The following is a 17,500-nucleotide window of genomic DNA, read 5'->3' as shown; positions in this document are numbered from 1 at the left end:
GTGTGTGTGTGTGTGTGTGTGTGTGTGTGTGTGATCAATGTCCTTCATTTACATCCTACCCAGCATGCCGAGGGGAAGCCTGCAGATTTACAAGCGTGTGTGTGCATGTGTTTGTGTGTTTGTGTGTGTGTGTGTGTGTGTGTGTGTGTGTGTGTGTGTGTGTGTGTGTGTGTGTGTGTGTGTGTGTGTGTGTGTGTGTGTGTGATAAAACTATTTGACACCATACATGGAAGCGAGCTGAGTACTGACAGTTTTCACCCATGTGCCTAACACATCATCAACTGTCAAATCCGAATCGACTTGACATGAACATCAGCCATTTTAGGAAAGTTCTTGCTGAACACTACAACATAAAAAATATCCCAGGAAGAAGCTCCTGATAATGATTATTATCAGTGTGATTATATGTGAACATGAGCTGTGTGTGTGTGTGTGTGGAGCCAGATCAGGTCTACATTCATGGTGCTGTACTTGGTACCGTTTGTAAGAGTATGTTGAGTAAACATTAGAATGGGAGAACTGGCAAAAGGATAGGTAGACAGACAGACAGATGCATGAACAGATGGATGGATGGATGAGCAGTTGGTCAGTTGTGTGAGAAGATGATGGGATGCCTGATAGACAAGAGGAAAAGTAGAAAAATTGATAGAATAATAGATGGAAAAAGAGACAGACAAGCAGATGCTTGATAAACGAATTAATGGATGGGTGAATGAATGAATAAATGAATGGATAGATGGATGGATGGATGGATGGATGGATGGATGGATGGATGGATGGATGGATGGATAAACAAAAGGGCAGATAGATGCTTGGTTGGGTGTACAAATGACTGGGTAAATAAACAGTGAATACATGGATGGATAAAAGGTGAATGGACAATGGTAGATGGATTGACAAATAGAAGGATGGATGGATGGATGGATGGATGGATGGATGGATGGATGGATGGAAGGACACTTATACCAGAGTAAGAATAAATAAATGAAGACAGACCTGTAGTCTGTGCTGCTGTAGAAGAGGGACGTGTTGTTTTCCCTCTAGGAGATGATACGCCTTTACCTGCTGCTCCTGAAAATATGCACTGTGCAGCAATACGTCCTTCCTCAGCTTCTTCAAAACACACACACACACACACACACACACACACACACACACACACACACACACACACACACACACATTCGAGATTACATTTTTTTTGCATAAGGTGCCATATAACTTCCTCGGAATGTTCCTGATTTCAATCGCAATATTTCCAATATTTACAACCTTACAATATTTGTAAACTATAAATACAGACACACACACACACACACACACACACACACACACACACACACACACACACACACACACAGACACATGCAGGGGTGTAATGGCTCTGGGATGGCTGACGATGTTGTGAATGCGGGAGACAGTGCACACCAGATGCTCTCCGTGGCTGGGAAACTTTATGCTCTTCATGAAATCTCAGCTCGCTGCCAAAAATCATCAGACCCCTCAGAGTGCACACCCTGACACCAGAGCACAACACACACTGTGTGTAGAGTAAAGCTTCATCCGAACAAACAATCTCGGTGCAGCCCTTCCCAGCTGATTTCATCTCTTCACCTCTATCACTAAAATAAACTCATTCTGCCCCACCCACACGACTGCACTCGATTAGTGAGCGTTGTGCCAAAACCTCACTTTTTTCATACCGCAGTAATTGCCTAACCTTTTATTACGGTTTACAAAGCAGATGTAGGTGCTGGCTGCTGAAATAATACGAATAAAACGAGACAGACGCTCGCTCCAAGTGCTCTTTGCCTCCCACTTTCCTCTTTCCTCTTAAATAGAATGCATGATTTTTTCTTCTCCATTAAAGCACACACTTGGAGGCATGTCGTTACAGGAAAGCAATCAAAAATGGCGTATGTGCAATGCAGCCCGGTATTAGATAAATAAATTTTTTTTAAAAAGGTTTTGAGCTATTTATCCATTTACAGTTACATTTAATGGTTTCGGAAAAATCAAGTTTCAGTACAGCAGTTCTGATCACTCGCTTCTGCAGCAGCATAGTATTTTCTCTCCTTCTTCAACTTAGTAACAGATTTATTATTCATAGGAAACTGCAAAAAAACAAATATAAGGGTTTTTGCTGTTCTGTCATTTTTCATAGATGGATAGGTGGAAAAACTGATGATTGTGTGGAAAAATGGACAGACAGAGGGATAGAGAAGCAGACAGGTGGATAAATTGATAGGAAGTCCGGCTTGCAGGCTAATGGATGCATTGATGAATAAATTGGTGGATTGATAAATGGATGGTCAAATAAGTAGATGGATGGATGGGTGGATAGATGGAGAGATACATATAAATGTAATGTAAAATAAATGGATGAAAAGATAGATAGATAGATAGATAGATAGATAGATAGATAGATAGATAGATAGATAGATAGATAGATAGATAGATAGATAGATAGATAGATAGATAGATAGATAGATAGATAGATAGATAGATAGACAATTGGATGAATAAGCAAATGGATGAATGGATGAATGAATGGATGGATGGATGGATGAATTAATGAATGGATTGGTAAATAAATAGGTGAATGTTTGCATATTTAGAATAAGTGAATACATAAATAGGTGGATAGAATAGATGGATGAATAGATAGACAGTTGACTAAATGGGCAGTGGATGGATGGATGGATGAATTGATAAACCTATGAACAAAGTAGTGTGTATATGGATGGATGGAGGAATGGAAAGATGCATCAATGGACAGATAATTTGGTGAATAAATATGTAAATAGTTGAATCTTTGAATATATGGGTAAATAAATAAATATGTGAATAGTGGGATGCATAGATGGTTGGATGGATTGATAAATGGATAGATGGATCTATGGATGGTAAATAAATGGATGATGGATGGATTTATGGAAAGGTCGGTAAATAAACAAATGGCTAGCTGGATGGTTAGGTGGATGGATTGATTAATGAATGACTGTATGAAAAGCTAGCTAGCTAAATTTATGGATGAAAAGATGGATGGGTAGATGAAATAAAGTACTGATCAATCAACAGCTTCCTGTATATAGAGTTCTATAGAGTTTTGAAAAACGTTTATAAAAAAATCTTGGTTCACGTCCATTACTCCAAAAAAAACACCCAAAACAATCATATTTAACATGACCCTTAGGATAATTGAAAAAATGTCAATGTTTTCTCTCACGGTTTCTAATATAAACACTATGAACCGCTAGCAGGATATTTTCAGCTCCTTTTCTACCTAAAGCCAAACGCTGTCCACTCACCTAGCCTGTTTGACCTGTTTGCTTGAACGCAGGAAGCAGGAAGGGCAGGAGAAACGCTTATTAATTCATAGCAGCGCTCATGTGGAACCAGGGAGCGGCTTTGTGTTGCTGATTGGCCACGGAAAATCTACACTGCAGAGACACGTTCATCAATTCAGCACGGCTAAAATTAGTCATGAGGGGCAGGGATAATGTATGGCTGTGCAAACATACATGGGTTCCATGGCAATGTGTGTATGTGTCTAAGCATAGACTATACAAAGGTTTGTAGACATCTGACTAGAAGATAGATATGTGCTTTTTGAACACCCCATTCCACATTTAGTTGCTATTTGCTTTTATAATAATCTGCACTCTTCTGGGAAGATGTTCCACTAGAATTTAGAGTGGAGGTTTGTGCTCAATCAGGTAGTTAGCAAAGTCAGGTACTTATATAGGTGAGGTGAGGTGAGGTGAGGACGCCTGGGATGCTTAAAGCTCTATTAGATAATCCCAAAATTGTTCACTAGGAATAATGTCAGAGCTTTAGAGCAGGAGATCTTCCTCTCCAACCCATGTAAAGCATATCTTCATAGAGCTGGCTTTGTGCACAGGGACATTGGGATGCTAGAAAGGGAAAATTTCATGCTACCTGATCCCATAGACATCAAGACATCCTATACACTGGTGTGCTTTCAACTTTGTGGTAACAGATTGGTGGAAGAACCACATATGGCTGGAAAAGGCAGATGTCCCAGTAGTTTTGTCTGGCAGCACATGATAGTACCCAACATAAACAGAGCCTAATGAAATGTTTCATAATATTCCTGACTGAAATGTATTCATATTTATTCAGGATTTATCATTTAAACAATGTTCCGTTCCTTTTTTCCCGTTATGATCGAGTTTCTCCTGTTTTGATTGAGCTGGAAAAAATGTACATTTGCATATACGGCATTTAGCAGACGCCCTTACTCAGAGCGAAAAAAGTCTCTCTCGTCGAATAAATCAATGTTCCAGACTAAAACTAAGCCGAACAGCCTAAAACTCTGTTGGAAGGAATGTTTTATACATACATTTCTAAAACAAACTGCTGGTTTAAGTGTTTCAGAAGAGGGAGGTCTTCACCAGTTTTTTCATCTAGGAGGAAGTTCATTTCATCCCCCTCGGTGCCAAAACAGAAAATAATCTTGATGTATACCTATCTCGTACCCTGACAGATGGTGGGACCAGTTGAGCAGTGCTAAAAGATCTGAGGGGGCATGTTGGAGTGCAAAGACTAACAATAACTTAGAGGTAAGCGAACGCTGGTCCATTTTTGGTTTGTAGGCAAGCATCTGTGATTTGAATCTGATGTCCAGCTACCAGAAGCCAGTGGAGGGAGCGTAGCAGTGGGGTGGTGTGGCTGGGGTCGACAAACACGACGGCGCGTTTTGTGGCATTTTTTCCTCATAACGCCAAAACCAACTTAAATTACTGTCTTTTTTGAGCGTACAGATACAAGCAACACAATAATCGAATCTGTAAAGGGTCTACTTTTATTTGTATACACTCATAATAACGACAAAACGCTGTGCTTTTGTAAAATAAAACCGTTTCTTTTCACAGACACAAATAAAACAACCTGAATCTCAGTGAATACTCCTCACAGACATATTAATAATACTTTTTAATAAACCGAATCACATCGAAAACAAATATTCACTGATTATGTATTTAGTATGAAAGATAGAAGAGGTAGAGTTTTTCCGGTATCACCTCATTAACCGTCCGTGTGGAAACAGCAAAGGTTCCGTTTGGTGTCCTGATCATTAATAATTTCACTAATAATAAACATATATTTGCATAAAGCATCACTATTTGTCTATGGTCATGTTGATTAGATTATAAAAACCAACGTATTAATTTCAGCTACATTTAGATCAGATTAAAATGTGCGATTGAGTTGCGATTAATCGTAAGTTAACTCATGATTCGCTTAATTGCGATTAAATATTTTAATCGATCGACAGTCCTAATATTATGACGTGAGGTTCAGTTACCAGCGTGACACTAAAACAGGTAGAAGTAATGGCAACGTTTTACTTAAGTACATGTCAGAGACCAAACTTCTTTACTTTAACTTGAGTAAAAAAGTGGAGTCAGAACTTTTACCAGAGTTTGTGTCTGTACTTCTACTTAAGTAAAGGATATGTGTACTTTTGCCAGCTCTGCCTAGGATTACAGGAATCTTTTTCGGATTTTTAAAATTGGTCTCAGACGTCCAAATCGTTGCTGAGGAGATTGAAAAAGTCCTGCCTGTGCTACAGAATACTGGGAAAATTTTACCATTGAGAGCATCCACACTAACTGCATCTCAGTGTGGTACAGCAGCTGCACTGCTTCGGACCGTAAAAAGCCCTTCAGAGGGCGGTAAAAACTGCCCAATGAATCATCGGCGCTCATCTTCCCACTTTGCAGAACATTTACAATAAACGCTGTCTGCAAAGGGCGAGGGGCATCATCAAAGATGATCATTACCCCAACCATGGACTATTCACCCTTCTCCGATCGGGCAAACACTACAGGTGCCGCAGAGCCGCACAAACAGACTAAAGTATAGCTATTTTCCTGTGGCTGTTACTGCACCGAACAGCAGATTCAATACTGCATTGTCACTTTCTGTGTATTTTTCACTGTTTATTCACTACACAGTTTTTTCACACCATCCATAACTCACATTTGCACTACTTTTACATTCCACCCATATTTATACTGTATATACTGTATTATACATTCATTTATACTTGTAAACTATAACTATACATTTGGGTGACACCAACAGCGTGATTATAAATCAGTAAAACAATAAAAACACCGGAGAGTGAGAAATATCACGAGCACCAGAGAGCGTGTATTAGATTGACAGCCTTATACAGTCAGTTAGAGTTGTGGAAACAGGAGCTCCTAAACAACTCATACAGAAATCAACTCGAAATGTGAGATCATGACAGCTTCAACACCCACTCTCTAATGCCAAGAGCCTTTAAATGTTCAATGATACAGCAAATGTAGAATGTTATTTTGAGTATTGATTAAAAGGTTGTCCAATGTCCAAAAGTCCAATGTCCGAAATCTTCAGGAAGTAGAATCCAACTGGAGCCGGCATCTCTCTAGATGGCTCGGGGATCCTCGCGGGGTCGCCATCTTCAAAAGACAGGTTTCAAGTTCAAGTTTCAAATTTTATTTGTCATATGTACATATGTCAGAAAAAAACAAAAGAACAAAAAAGTTATTATTAGGCATAAGGAAGTCAATAATTATTTACAACTTGGTGCATAAGTGTATGTGTATATAAAATATGTATGCAATGTATAACAGAGTCAGTTGGCAGTTGTGGTTTGCAGTGAGACTGTATTACAGTTTGTTGATTCTAAAAGCCAGAGGGTAAAAACTATTCTTCAGCCTGTTGGTTCTGGAATGAACAAGAGATTGGACAGCGAATTACATATGAACCAAACATTTAGAGGGATTATAATTTTACAAAAAAAAAAAAAAAAAAAAAAGAGAATATAACCAATCAGTAATAGAATAAGACTCTTGGGCGCTTCTGAAAATTGAAGCGTGTGTGTGTGTGTGTGTGTGTGTGTGTGTGTGTGTGTGTGTGTGTGTGTGTGTCATCTCTCATCAGCTAAAACCTCATCTGTGTGAGTGAGGGCAGAGGGAATCCCTGCCCCCTTGCATAAAGCTTCCTCTCTGATGTCCAGAGGCTTCGAGTTCAGTAGATCAACAACTAAGCAGCACAAACACACACACACACACACACACACACACACACACACACACACACACGAGTCACAAGCAAGGTCATTCGTGTGCACTCACTTCACCCGATCTGCTTATGCAGCTATTAGTTAGAGTTTTATATTCATTAGAACTTTATGCTGAAGTGTCTTGTGATGAGGACAGGAAGCGGATGCAAGTGATTTTGGTTAAAAATGGAAGTGTAGACAATGTCTCTCTGCAAAATCCTGACACAATTTGATTGTCATTTATTTGATACAGAATTCAAAAAATAGATGGACAGATGGATAATTTGTTGAAAATATATTTATCTATGATTGAATCCATGAATATATAGGTAAATAAATGAATATGTGAATAGTGGGATGGATTGATAGTTGGATTGATGAATGGAGAGTCATGAATAATTGGGTAAACGGATGGATCTGTGGATAGGTGGGTAAATAAATGAATGGCTAGCTGGATGGAGGGGTGAATAGATTAATGAATGGATGAATGAAAAGCTAGTTAGTTGAATTCATGGATGAAAAGTTAAATGGGTCTATGAATTAATCAACAACAAACGCAACACCCAACATCACAAGAAAGCCATCGCAGGAACATTGTGGGAACATAAAGCGTTATCATGGTGACTATCAACAACCATTTAAAGATGGACAAAAGATGCAGTGGAAGATGGAAAGTGTAGTCAATGTCTCTTAATCCTGACACAATTTTATGGTCATTAATTCTGTACAATAGTCAAAAAGAGACGTCAAAGTTTCCTGTAAGTGGATAAGACACTCTAATTGGCTGTGGTAAGACACTGTAATTGACACAATACATCAAAAAATATGATGGATTTGCATACACACTGTATATAAAAAACATTATGGACGGTAAAATTCACAGATTTGCATCGGCGCATCGGCATAAAAGTAAAAAATGTGATTCATCGATTTAAAAAAGTTTGAATGAGATACAATTGAACAATAATCTGTGAGCAATATTTGATCTTTTTTAATATTCGATGTAGATAGATTTTTCCTTTTCTCCTTTTTCAACTTAAATATGACGCATCACAACACTACGGAGACCGAGGCGTGTCCTGAAACTCACATAAAATACAGATTAACATGGCAGAGGTAGAGATGCATCTTCCTGGAGACACAACAGGAAAAGAACGTCTGGTTTTCTTTCATCTTTTTCTCTTATTTTTGCAGTGCAACAGCCTATTTGTAAAAAAAAAAAAAAAAAAAAACATGCCTCAAAAGACAGAATGTAAATTGATAATTTGCTGTCTGTCTGAACCAAAGTAATAAAAGCGAACGATCTGTACCATAGTGAATTTCAGAGCATCATATTTTTTCCATTGCATCATATTGCATTGAATCGCATTGCGTTGATTCGAATCAAAATACGATCGAAATAAGATCCTAATGATCTTATTTATACAATTGAGCAGTTGAGGCTTGAGGGCCTTCCTTAAGAGCCCAGCATTGGCATCCTGGTGGTGCTGAACTCACAATTATTTGATCAAAAGTCCAATGTCTTAACCACTGAACTTCATTTCATATCCTAATTAAAAAATGTCTTTCTTATAGCAAACGTTTTCTGCGTGGATCAGTAACGTCAGGGAATAAAACCCACCTGTTAATACAGAAAAATCTCTCATAATGTTGTGGTGCATGGCAGCACCCTGGGGCATTTTATTCCTCTTACACCACAGCGATTAACCGAGTATGTAAATATTTATTTATACAGGAGCAATTTATTTTTTATCCACTTATAGTTACGAATAATGCTCTGGAACACAGTCATCACTTGAAGTTAGACTATTGCAGCTTGGTTTCCAGAATCCTGAAGAAAATGTGCCGACACTGAAGACTCCTATAAATTTTCAATGAAAAAAAAATTTTATAGTGAGATTCAAGGTAGTGATAGTGAGGGAAAGATCCATGTATCCATGGACGTTAAACAAAAATGGAGTATCAGTCTACATCTTGTGATTTGAGGAACCTTTCTCACTAGGGATTGATGTTTGGTACAGTAGATACAGAACCTAATCCTGCTCTTCCTCCATTATTCAGGTAAATTTGCAACTACATGGCGGCTGCCTCTAATCGTTTATCGATTGACCTTCACCTCTGTGGTGTCTTCAGTAGATGGAGTCCACAATACTTCTCCTATGGGTGATGTTTTTAAAGGGAGAGCTGCTCCTTTAGATGTCAGGAGGTTTTTAAAATGTTGAGGCAAGGGGGCATTTTCCTACCACCCCAAGCCCAGGATACTTTTTCTAAAGAACCATGCAATGAAACTATTGATACGTACTGACAACAAAGCAAAGTAAGCGAGAAGTGTGTGTGTGTGTGTGTGTGTGTGTGTGTGTGTGTGTGTGTGTGTGTGTGTTTGAAGCTGCATGCTAGCGAGCTGTACTGCCTCTGGCCTCCAGAGAAACCCAAGCAGGTTATTTATAGCTCAAACTCCACCCCCAGCTGCACATTTCCACACCCCCGCTGCCCCCCCAACCGCTTTGGGGCAATTAGCACCAGCAAGCCCACAAAAGCCTGATAAACATGCTAACGTCTGCAACACCAAGTGACGTCTGGACACGGGCCATCCTGAGCGATTGAAGAAGAAAGAAAACAAAAGGGAAGAGAAAAAAAAAAAAGAAATCCACTGGGGGAAATGAGCATGTGGTGCTTTCCTCATCTATGTGATCGGACAAAGACAAAGACAAAATAAACTTAGACGTTCTCAAATTCTCATCAAAGTATTTGTAGTTGTACTGTAGCGAGAACATCATTTACATTTGTGGCATTTAGCAGATGCCCCTAATCCAGAGCAGTTATCTCAGTTATATAGCTGAGCAACTAAGGATTAAGGGCCTTGCTGAAGGGCCCAGCTGTGGCCGCTTGGTGGTGCTGGGATTTGAAACCATGACCTTCCAATTAGAAGTCCACTGAGCTACCACATCATTGCCTGATGTTAGAAAATGTCTCTCCAAACATTGACATTTCAATGAAGAGCACCTAGCTCATAAAATAGCATCACAGTTGGAATTTAAGAGAGTACATGACAGTCAAAACATCAGTTTGGCGAAGTCACGTTCTGTTGGATGGAGACAGACATAAAGACAAACCTCAGGAGCATGAATGTGTCTACAGGGTCATCTGGTTAAACAGGCCTCAGCGTATGAAGTCAATCATTTCACAATGTTCAATTTACAAACCATTACACGTGTTTTCACTAATCGTTCTGCGCCAGGAGTCACACTCCGCCACACAAACGCCATTTTCCACGTGATCTTTTGGGTATCGAGCCTTAGGATAAGCAAGTAATTGAGTTATGTTATTAAAAAAGGGCACTAGATGTTCTACACCGTGTTTTTGGGAGACTGCAATTAAATTGCGTTGCCTGAAAACAGCATGTTGTAAAATCAAACTGACAGCAAGAAGAATACCAACAGGAAACAATAAAAAAAAGTCAGAATTAAAATTAGAGTCAAAATGAGAACTAAATAAGGATCGAAATCAATTCAGAATCAACAGATACAAGAGAATTCGACTTAAAACTGGTTCGGAATTGAGTAAAAATCTGAAAAATGATTCAGTATCGAAAAAAAAATGAATTTATTTGATTTTGCCAGGGATTTATTTTTTGTAGTATAATGATACTTATTTGATGAATAGTAAATACAACTAGCTGAGATTCTACCAAAAAGACGTAAGCAGCATTCATGCACAGTGTCTATCGCTTTTTATTTGAGTTGATGGACACTATAAAGGCAAAGGTATTGGGAGACCTGATTTTTCCAGCTGAATCTTCCAGTGAGGTAAAATATTTGAGTAAACGTACTTTGTTAATGTACTTAAGTAACTTTTTGGCTACTTTCCAGTTTTACTGAGTATCAAAGATATAAGCAAATTTACTCAACTACATTTATGATTCAATAGATGTACCTAGACTACTAATAATTCGACATTATACTGTAATTTTATTTGTAAATTGAGGAAACATTTTTCAAACATTGCTTTACTACTTTGTTTAATATTTGACCAACCCCTTTTAATGGTTTTTGGATAATGCAGTGTTGAATTGCACAATTTGACTTGTATTTTGGGAAATGAAGTCATATTGGAATTGGTCAACTTGTAATAGTTTTGCAGTAAGGTGTCAAGTATGTAAGTATACGTTTAGTCAAGTATGATTTTCAGTTACTCAACACCTCTGGGTTCTTTAAAAAAAAAGCTACAAAAAAAATCCCAGAGGCCCCGGTTTGTACAGGACATCTATAGAGGCTGAAGCATGAAATTTTCCCTTCCCTTGAACTTGGAGACTCAAAACTCTTCATGACAATACCCCTGTGCACAAAGCAAACTCTATGAAGATATGCTTATCATGATTTGGAGTGGGAGATCTTCTGCTATAGAGCTCTGACCTCAACCCTATTGAACACGAATTAACTAGAATCCTGACTGCACCCCATGTCTTCTCACCTCACCTACATCAGTATCGAATTTTACTAACACCCTTGTAGCTGTAGCAATACGTGGGTCTTCTCCAAACTGTTACCACAAAGCTGGAGGCACACAATTGTATAAGATGCTGTCTAATAAAATATTGCGTTCACTTTAACTTATGTCCGAAAACTTTTGCCAATATAGTGTACAAACAAAACTATACCAAACAACACCACCTGGCCGATCGCATAGACTTGGTGTAAAACTGATCTTTTCCTGATCCACTGATTTAACATATGTCAAACTTCTTCATCCAGGAACTCAGCAGGAACGGCGTGTGCGTTTGGATCTCCTAAATTGGTTTAAACATCAGGTTAAGGTCAGTTAAATCTGCCCCATTATGACTACGCTATTTGATTAGCCTCTGCTACTCGGGCTGATCTGGAAGTAAAAGATGGAGCTGCAGGGAGAGAAAAGAAACACTTGAGACAAAAAATTAAAAAAAAGATAAAAAAAACCCTGCCTTTTTTTATTTCACATTTCATAAAAACCGTGCACGAAGGCAAGGCCGACTCGTTAACACTGTCGACCCTGTAGCAGGCTAGTGAAGCTGCAAAGACAAACAGCATACGAGGCTTTTAAAAACGTTAAAAATAGAGAGAGAGAAGCAGAAAAAGAAAAAGAGAAGCGCTTTACCAGAGGCGCAGAGGGACAATATTTATTCTGACATAATGATGTGTGAAATGAGATTGATCAGAGCAGCCATGAGAATCAATTAGCCCTGAGAATGAAATAGCGAGATTTTAATCATAAACTCGGACCCTTACTGCTTACTGACCAGCCGAAACACTAACAGAGACTAAAACAAAAAAAAAGAAAAAGTGATGCAATAGAATGAAAGCGTATGTATTTTATACAGAAAAGAATCGAATTATTTGCGCTGCTGAACTCTCTGGAGCAAAGGTGGACAGGCGTGAAATATTTGAGGTTTATAATGGTACAGTTCGATTTCACAATTTTTGGAACAGCACAATTTCACAATGGCACCTCCATCCCTCTGACGGACAGATAAAGAAGTCTTTTCTTTAACTGGAAATGGACAAAGACACACTTGCTTTATTCTAATGAACACATAAAAATGGACACAGGACACACCTCTTTCAATATACAGAGCATAGGCCACACCTTCTTAATTATGATGAACACAGGCCAAGCCTCTTTCCATATACAGAAAAACACAGGCCACACCTCCTTAATAATGGAGATGAACACACCACACCTCCTTCGCTACAGAGAAAAAAAACAGACCGCACCTGCTTCACTATAGAGATGAAGAAATGCCACACCTGCTTTACTATAGTGAAAAAACAAAAGGCAAAACCTCCTTAGTTATAGAGAAGAACACAGACCACACCTCCTTCACTATAGAGAAGAAAACAGACCACACCTCCTTCACTATAGAGAAGAAAACAGACCACACCTGCTTCACTATAGAGAAGAAAACAGACCGCACCTCCTTCACTATAGAGAAGAAAACAGACCACACCTCCTTCACTATAGAGAAGAAAACAGACCACACCTGCTTCACTATAGAGAAGAAAACAGACCACACCTCCCTAACTATAGAGAAGAAAACAGACCACACCTCCTTCACTATAGAGAAGAAAACAGACCACACCTGCTTCACTATAGAGAAGAAAACAGACCGCACCTCCTTCACTATAGAGAAGAAAACAGACCACACCTCCTTCACTATAGAGAAGAAAACAGACCACACCTGCTTCACTATAGAGAAGAAAACAGACCACACCTCCCTAACTATAGAGAAGAAAACAGACCACACCTCCTTCACTATAGAGAAGAAAACAGACCACACCTCCTTCACTATAGAGAAGAAAACAGACCACACCTCCTTCACTATAGAGAAGAAAACAGACCACACCTCCTTCACTATAGAGAAGAAAACAGACCACACCTCCTTCACTATAGAGATGAAGACATGCCACACCTGCTTCACTTTGGTGAAGAACAAAAGGCAAAACCTTCTTCACTATAGAGAAGAACAAAAGGCAACGCCTCCTTCGCAATGGAGATAAACACACACAACTTCATCACTATAAAGAAGGACATAGCCCACACCTCCTTCACTATAGAAATCAACCCAGACCACACCTCCATCACTATATAGACAATCACAGGCCACACCTCCATCACTATAAAAAAAACATAGGCCACAATTTCTTCACCATAAAGAATGGAGGCCACACCTTCTTTACCACAGACAAACACAGGCCAAACTTCCTTCACCTGGAAGAACACAGGCCACGCCTCCTTCACTATGGCGATTAACACGGACCACACCTTCTTTACTATAGAGAAGCGTACAGACCATACTTCCTTCACTATAGAGAAGAACTCAGGACATGCCTCTTTTACTATAGAGAAAAAAACAGGCCACACCTCCTTCACTATACAGAACACCAACAGACCACGCCTCCTTTACTATACAGAATACCAACAGACCACACCTCCTTTACTATAGAGATGAAGAAAAACCACACCTCCTTCACCAGTAATCTGAATGTATGTCTGTGATGAACAAAATAACTTTGATTATTATGGTACGTTCCTCGAGTTTTCAGTCACAAGTGATCGTTGTCTTTTGCTTATGACTTCACGCTCACATCTTAACATCTGCTCCTCAACTGTGTCTGATCGCTAGAGAAATCAGAGACGACCCGACTTCTGAAGCCTTTACACAACACAACAATCCCAGACATTATCATTAAATTCAGACTGGCAGGAACCAAATGAGCCTGCAAAGAACATATGGTGTGTGTCGAAAGAAGAAAAAATTAACAAGCCAAGAACTCATCATCAAAATCTCAGACACAAAAATAGGAATGCTGGCTGTAAAGAAAAAAAAGAAACTTGACAAATGAACAAAAAAAGAAAAATTCTGCGATCTAAACTAGAAGGAGGAAAAAAAAAAGCGAACTCGGATGGAATTCCAGAAACGGCTATTGTGGCACAAGCGTCAAAATGATGCACTCGCACGCTTTCTCACTAGCCTTCTCAGGGGACGTGATGAGCACTTGAGAGGTCGCAGATTGTAGCGGAGGCTTTCGCTTCGGCACCAGGCAGCAGACGCTAGACTGAGGAACGTGAGGACCGATGAGCTTTTTTTCCCCCATCACAATCCAAAGCTAAATCCGGGCTGTAATCACAGCAGGGCTGGAGAAAGGCCAGGACTCATGGCCCAGAGCAAAGTCAACCACGCACACACACGCGCACATACACACGTGCTTATTTTCCACAAACCCTCCAGATGAATCTCAGTCCACCACACGTTTTTTTCCTGGATATCAGTTAACGCTAATAAAATCACATAAGAAGAAGAAATAAATGTGGATTTGTTTTGTACAGAACTTCTAGAAGGAGTCTCCAGTGTTAGTTGCTTGGTAAAGCTGTAACATATAGTTACAGTACCACCACAGAAAAGTCTCACCAATGGTGATCAATGTGGTGGACCAAAGGCTCACCACAAAATCTTTTAGCATAGAGAACATAGGCTACACCTCCTACACTATCGAAAAGAACACACCCACCACACCTCTTTCACCAAACCTTGTTTCCTATAGAGAAGAACACAGGACAACTTTTTTACAACTGAGAAGAACATAGTGAATAAGAAGAATAGCCATAGTGAATAACTAATAGGATAAGCTAGAACTTATATTTCTTTTACACACAACAGGGACGTCTCGAACCGGATCACCAAAACTGAACAGTTGGAAATTGGGGGGGGGGACGACACACACTTGTCTGGATGCTTTTCAACTCACCATGTTTGTAAATTGTGGTGCCATAACACATGATTTGATGTTTATCCACCAAAGGAACGTCTTCATGATTAAGTCATGATTTTCACAGTAACACGCTGAAAAGACCTTAAAGACTAAATAACTGCTATAATGCAGGCAATAACTGGACAATCCACAGTTCTAATTGGTTAATGAAAAGACGCACCAAAGATTTTATTACCAAAGATCTGAGATATAACATGAACGAAACCCCTTTATTATTTGCTGTAATTGGAACTTCAGGACCCCCCCCCCCCCCCTCACACCCTATTGTTTATTGTTTTTCTATAGCAGCATCTTGCTTGCTACACGTTTCTGAATTCCCTCGGACTGCCACAGCATTTTATTACTGGCATGATAGCCGTATATCCGCATACCGATAATCCGCCCACTGAAGCCTCATAAATATTTGCCGTATATTCAGCACAAGTCTCATCAGTAGTGCTTCGCCAGCCGTCAACGGCATTGACATCTACACCGAGGCCAAAACAATAATAAAAGAACCCAAACCACCTGAGACTCCGAACTGTTTTCCTCCTTAGGGCCTGGAGAAATGAGGCGCAGATCCAGTTTCTGTCTTCCAACAAGAATGAACAGAGATCTGCTTTTTTTAAGCTAATATGAAGACAATAATAAAATAATAAAATATCACTACACTTTGCTAATATTCGTCTATAAAAAAGGAAATGAGATGCTGCCATGAATGCAAAGGTAAAACAAAACAAAAAAAACACAACAAAAAATGTAATTAAATGTACATGTATTTACATGTTTACATAGATAGATATTACACTATTTGGACAAAAGTTTGTAGACACCTGGCCATAAAAACATTCCATTAGACATTTAGTCCCCATTTACTTAATCGCCAATATACTGAGGAGATGTTCCACTAGATTTTGTAGTGTACTTATGGAGATTTGATATTCATTCATCCACAACAGGTTTAGGTCTCCTAGTTCAAGTTAAGGGGAAATCTCATTCTAGCACCTACAAAAACATATACAATTGGACACAAAAAAAACACATATGGCTAGAAAAGTCAGGTGTCCCAATACTTTTGTCCATAGAGTGTATATCTAATTGTTGTGGTTAGAGTCAACATGGTTGAAAAAGAATGAAAATTTATGCTCTGGTAATGCAAAGTCGAACACATGGCACGCTAATTCCATTGCTGGGCAACAAGGAAATATGGAGGATTAGCGGAAACTAGCGAATGGCCAATGCTAATGTTTAGTTACTGTAGCATTCACATAGCTGCGACAGTTTTTATATGGGAAACATGGCGGAATTGAGATAACGTTGCCAGGAATGCACTCCAGCTTTAAATAGCATCAATAGCATTAGCACCAGGAGCATTTGGAATTAAGATACAATTTTAACGTGCCAATCAAAACGAAGTACAGTCTAAAATATATCAATTATATTATTATATTATATAACTACGTTATATAATTATAATTCCAACACAAAGCATGCTTCTCACAGGATGGCCTACTTTAAATAATCACTCTTTACAACCAAGGTGAGCAGAAAAGCATTACAAAACACACAATGTCTCGAAACCTCCGGGCGCATGAGCTACAAGAGCAGAAGGACACATCAGATTGTACTTCTGTCCGATGAGGATTGTAATCTAAGGCTGTAATCTGAGGCTTTTCTGCTAATCATGGTTGTAAAGAGTTGCTGTTTGAGTTTGTGTAGTGACTAGCCGATTAGCGACTAGACTAGATTAGCGACTAGATTGGACAATTGCATAACCAGTGAGTGTAAACTTCCAAGGACAAAGCCACAACACGCAGCAACTTTTCATTTGCTTCCAAAAAACTCGTAACAAGGTCATATTTCTTGTCACCTCATATTAAACACTACACGCTAATGATCTACACATACGCTCCGCTGTTTATTATCGGATGATCGTCGTGAAAACGCGATACGAAAAAGCAGGAAAACCGGCGTCTATAAACGGAAAGTATGAGCTAAGCAAGGCGGTGTTAATTTTGCACTCGGAGTGCGATGTCAATTCTGCGTGATTGGATCAACAAGCCTCCCACTCTCGCTATGCCCGGGTCATTAGCAATCCTGCCGGAGATCAAAATCCAGTCTGGCACGACGCTCGAAA

The 17,500-nt window shown here is 39.2% G+C and overlaps 1 protein-coding gene and 2 long non-coding RNA genes across 4 annotated transcripts in view; 1 reads left to right on the top strand and 2 right to left on the bottom strand.

Moving 5' to 3' along the window:
- The window catches only part of rimbp2b (RIMS binding protein 2b), a 92,754-nt gene extending 91,652 nt beyond the window's left edge, over nucleotides 1–1,102 (bottom strand). Inside the window, exon 1 of one of the 2 annotated variants that reach the window (XM_083554090.1) lies at nucleotides 997–1,102. The gene's annotated coding sequence lies outside the window, so the exon portion shown is untranslated. The remainder of the gene's footprint in view (nucleotides 1–996) is intronic. The other variant, XM_083554091.1, reaches the window with a different exon arrangement.
- The window catches only part of LOC310733170, a 23,267-nt gene that overhangs the window by 1,628 nt on the left and 4,139 nt on the right, over nucleotides 1–17,500 (top strand). Inside the window, exon 2 of the long non-coding RNA XR_014535643.1 lies at nucleotides 4,511–4,586. This is a non-coding gene — a long non-coding RNA (uncharacterized lncRNA). The remainder of the gene's footprint in view (nucleotides 1–4,510; nucleotides 4,587–17,500) is intronic.
- The window catches only part of LOC310733171, a 22,813-nt gene continuing 11,476 nt past the window's right edge, over nucleotides 6,164–17,500 (bottom strand). The window contains exon 2 of the long non-coding RNA XR_014535644.1: nucleotides 6,164–6,476. This is a non-coding gene — a long non-coding RNA (uncharacterized lncRNA). The remainder of the gene's footprint in view (nucleotides 6,477–17,500) is intronic.

This window comes from Silurus aristotelis, assembly GCF_946808225.1.
Source record: "Silurus aristotelis genome assembly, chromosome: 11".
Taxonomy (NCBI): Eukaryota; Metazoa; Chordata; class Actinopteri; order Siluriformes; family Siluridae; genus Silurus; species Silurus aristotelis.
The sequence above is the reverse complement of the archived record's forward strand: the minus strand, read 5'-3'. Positions and strand labels throughout refer to the sequence as shown.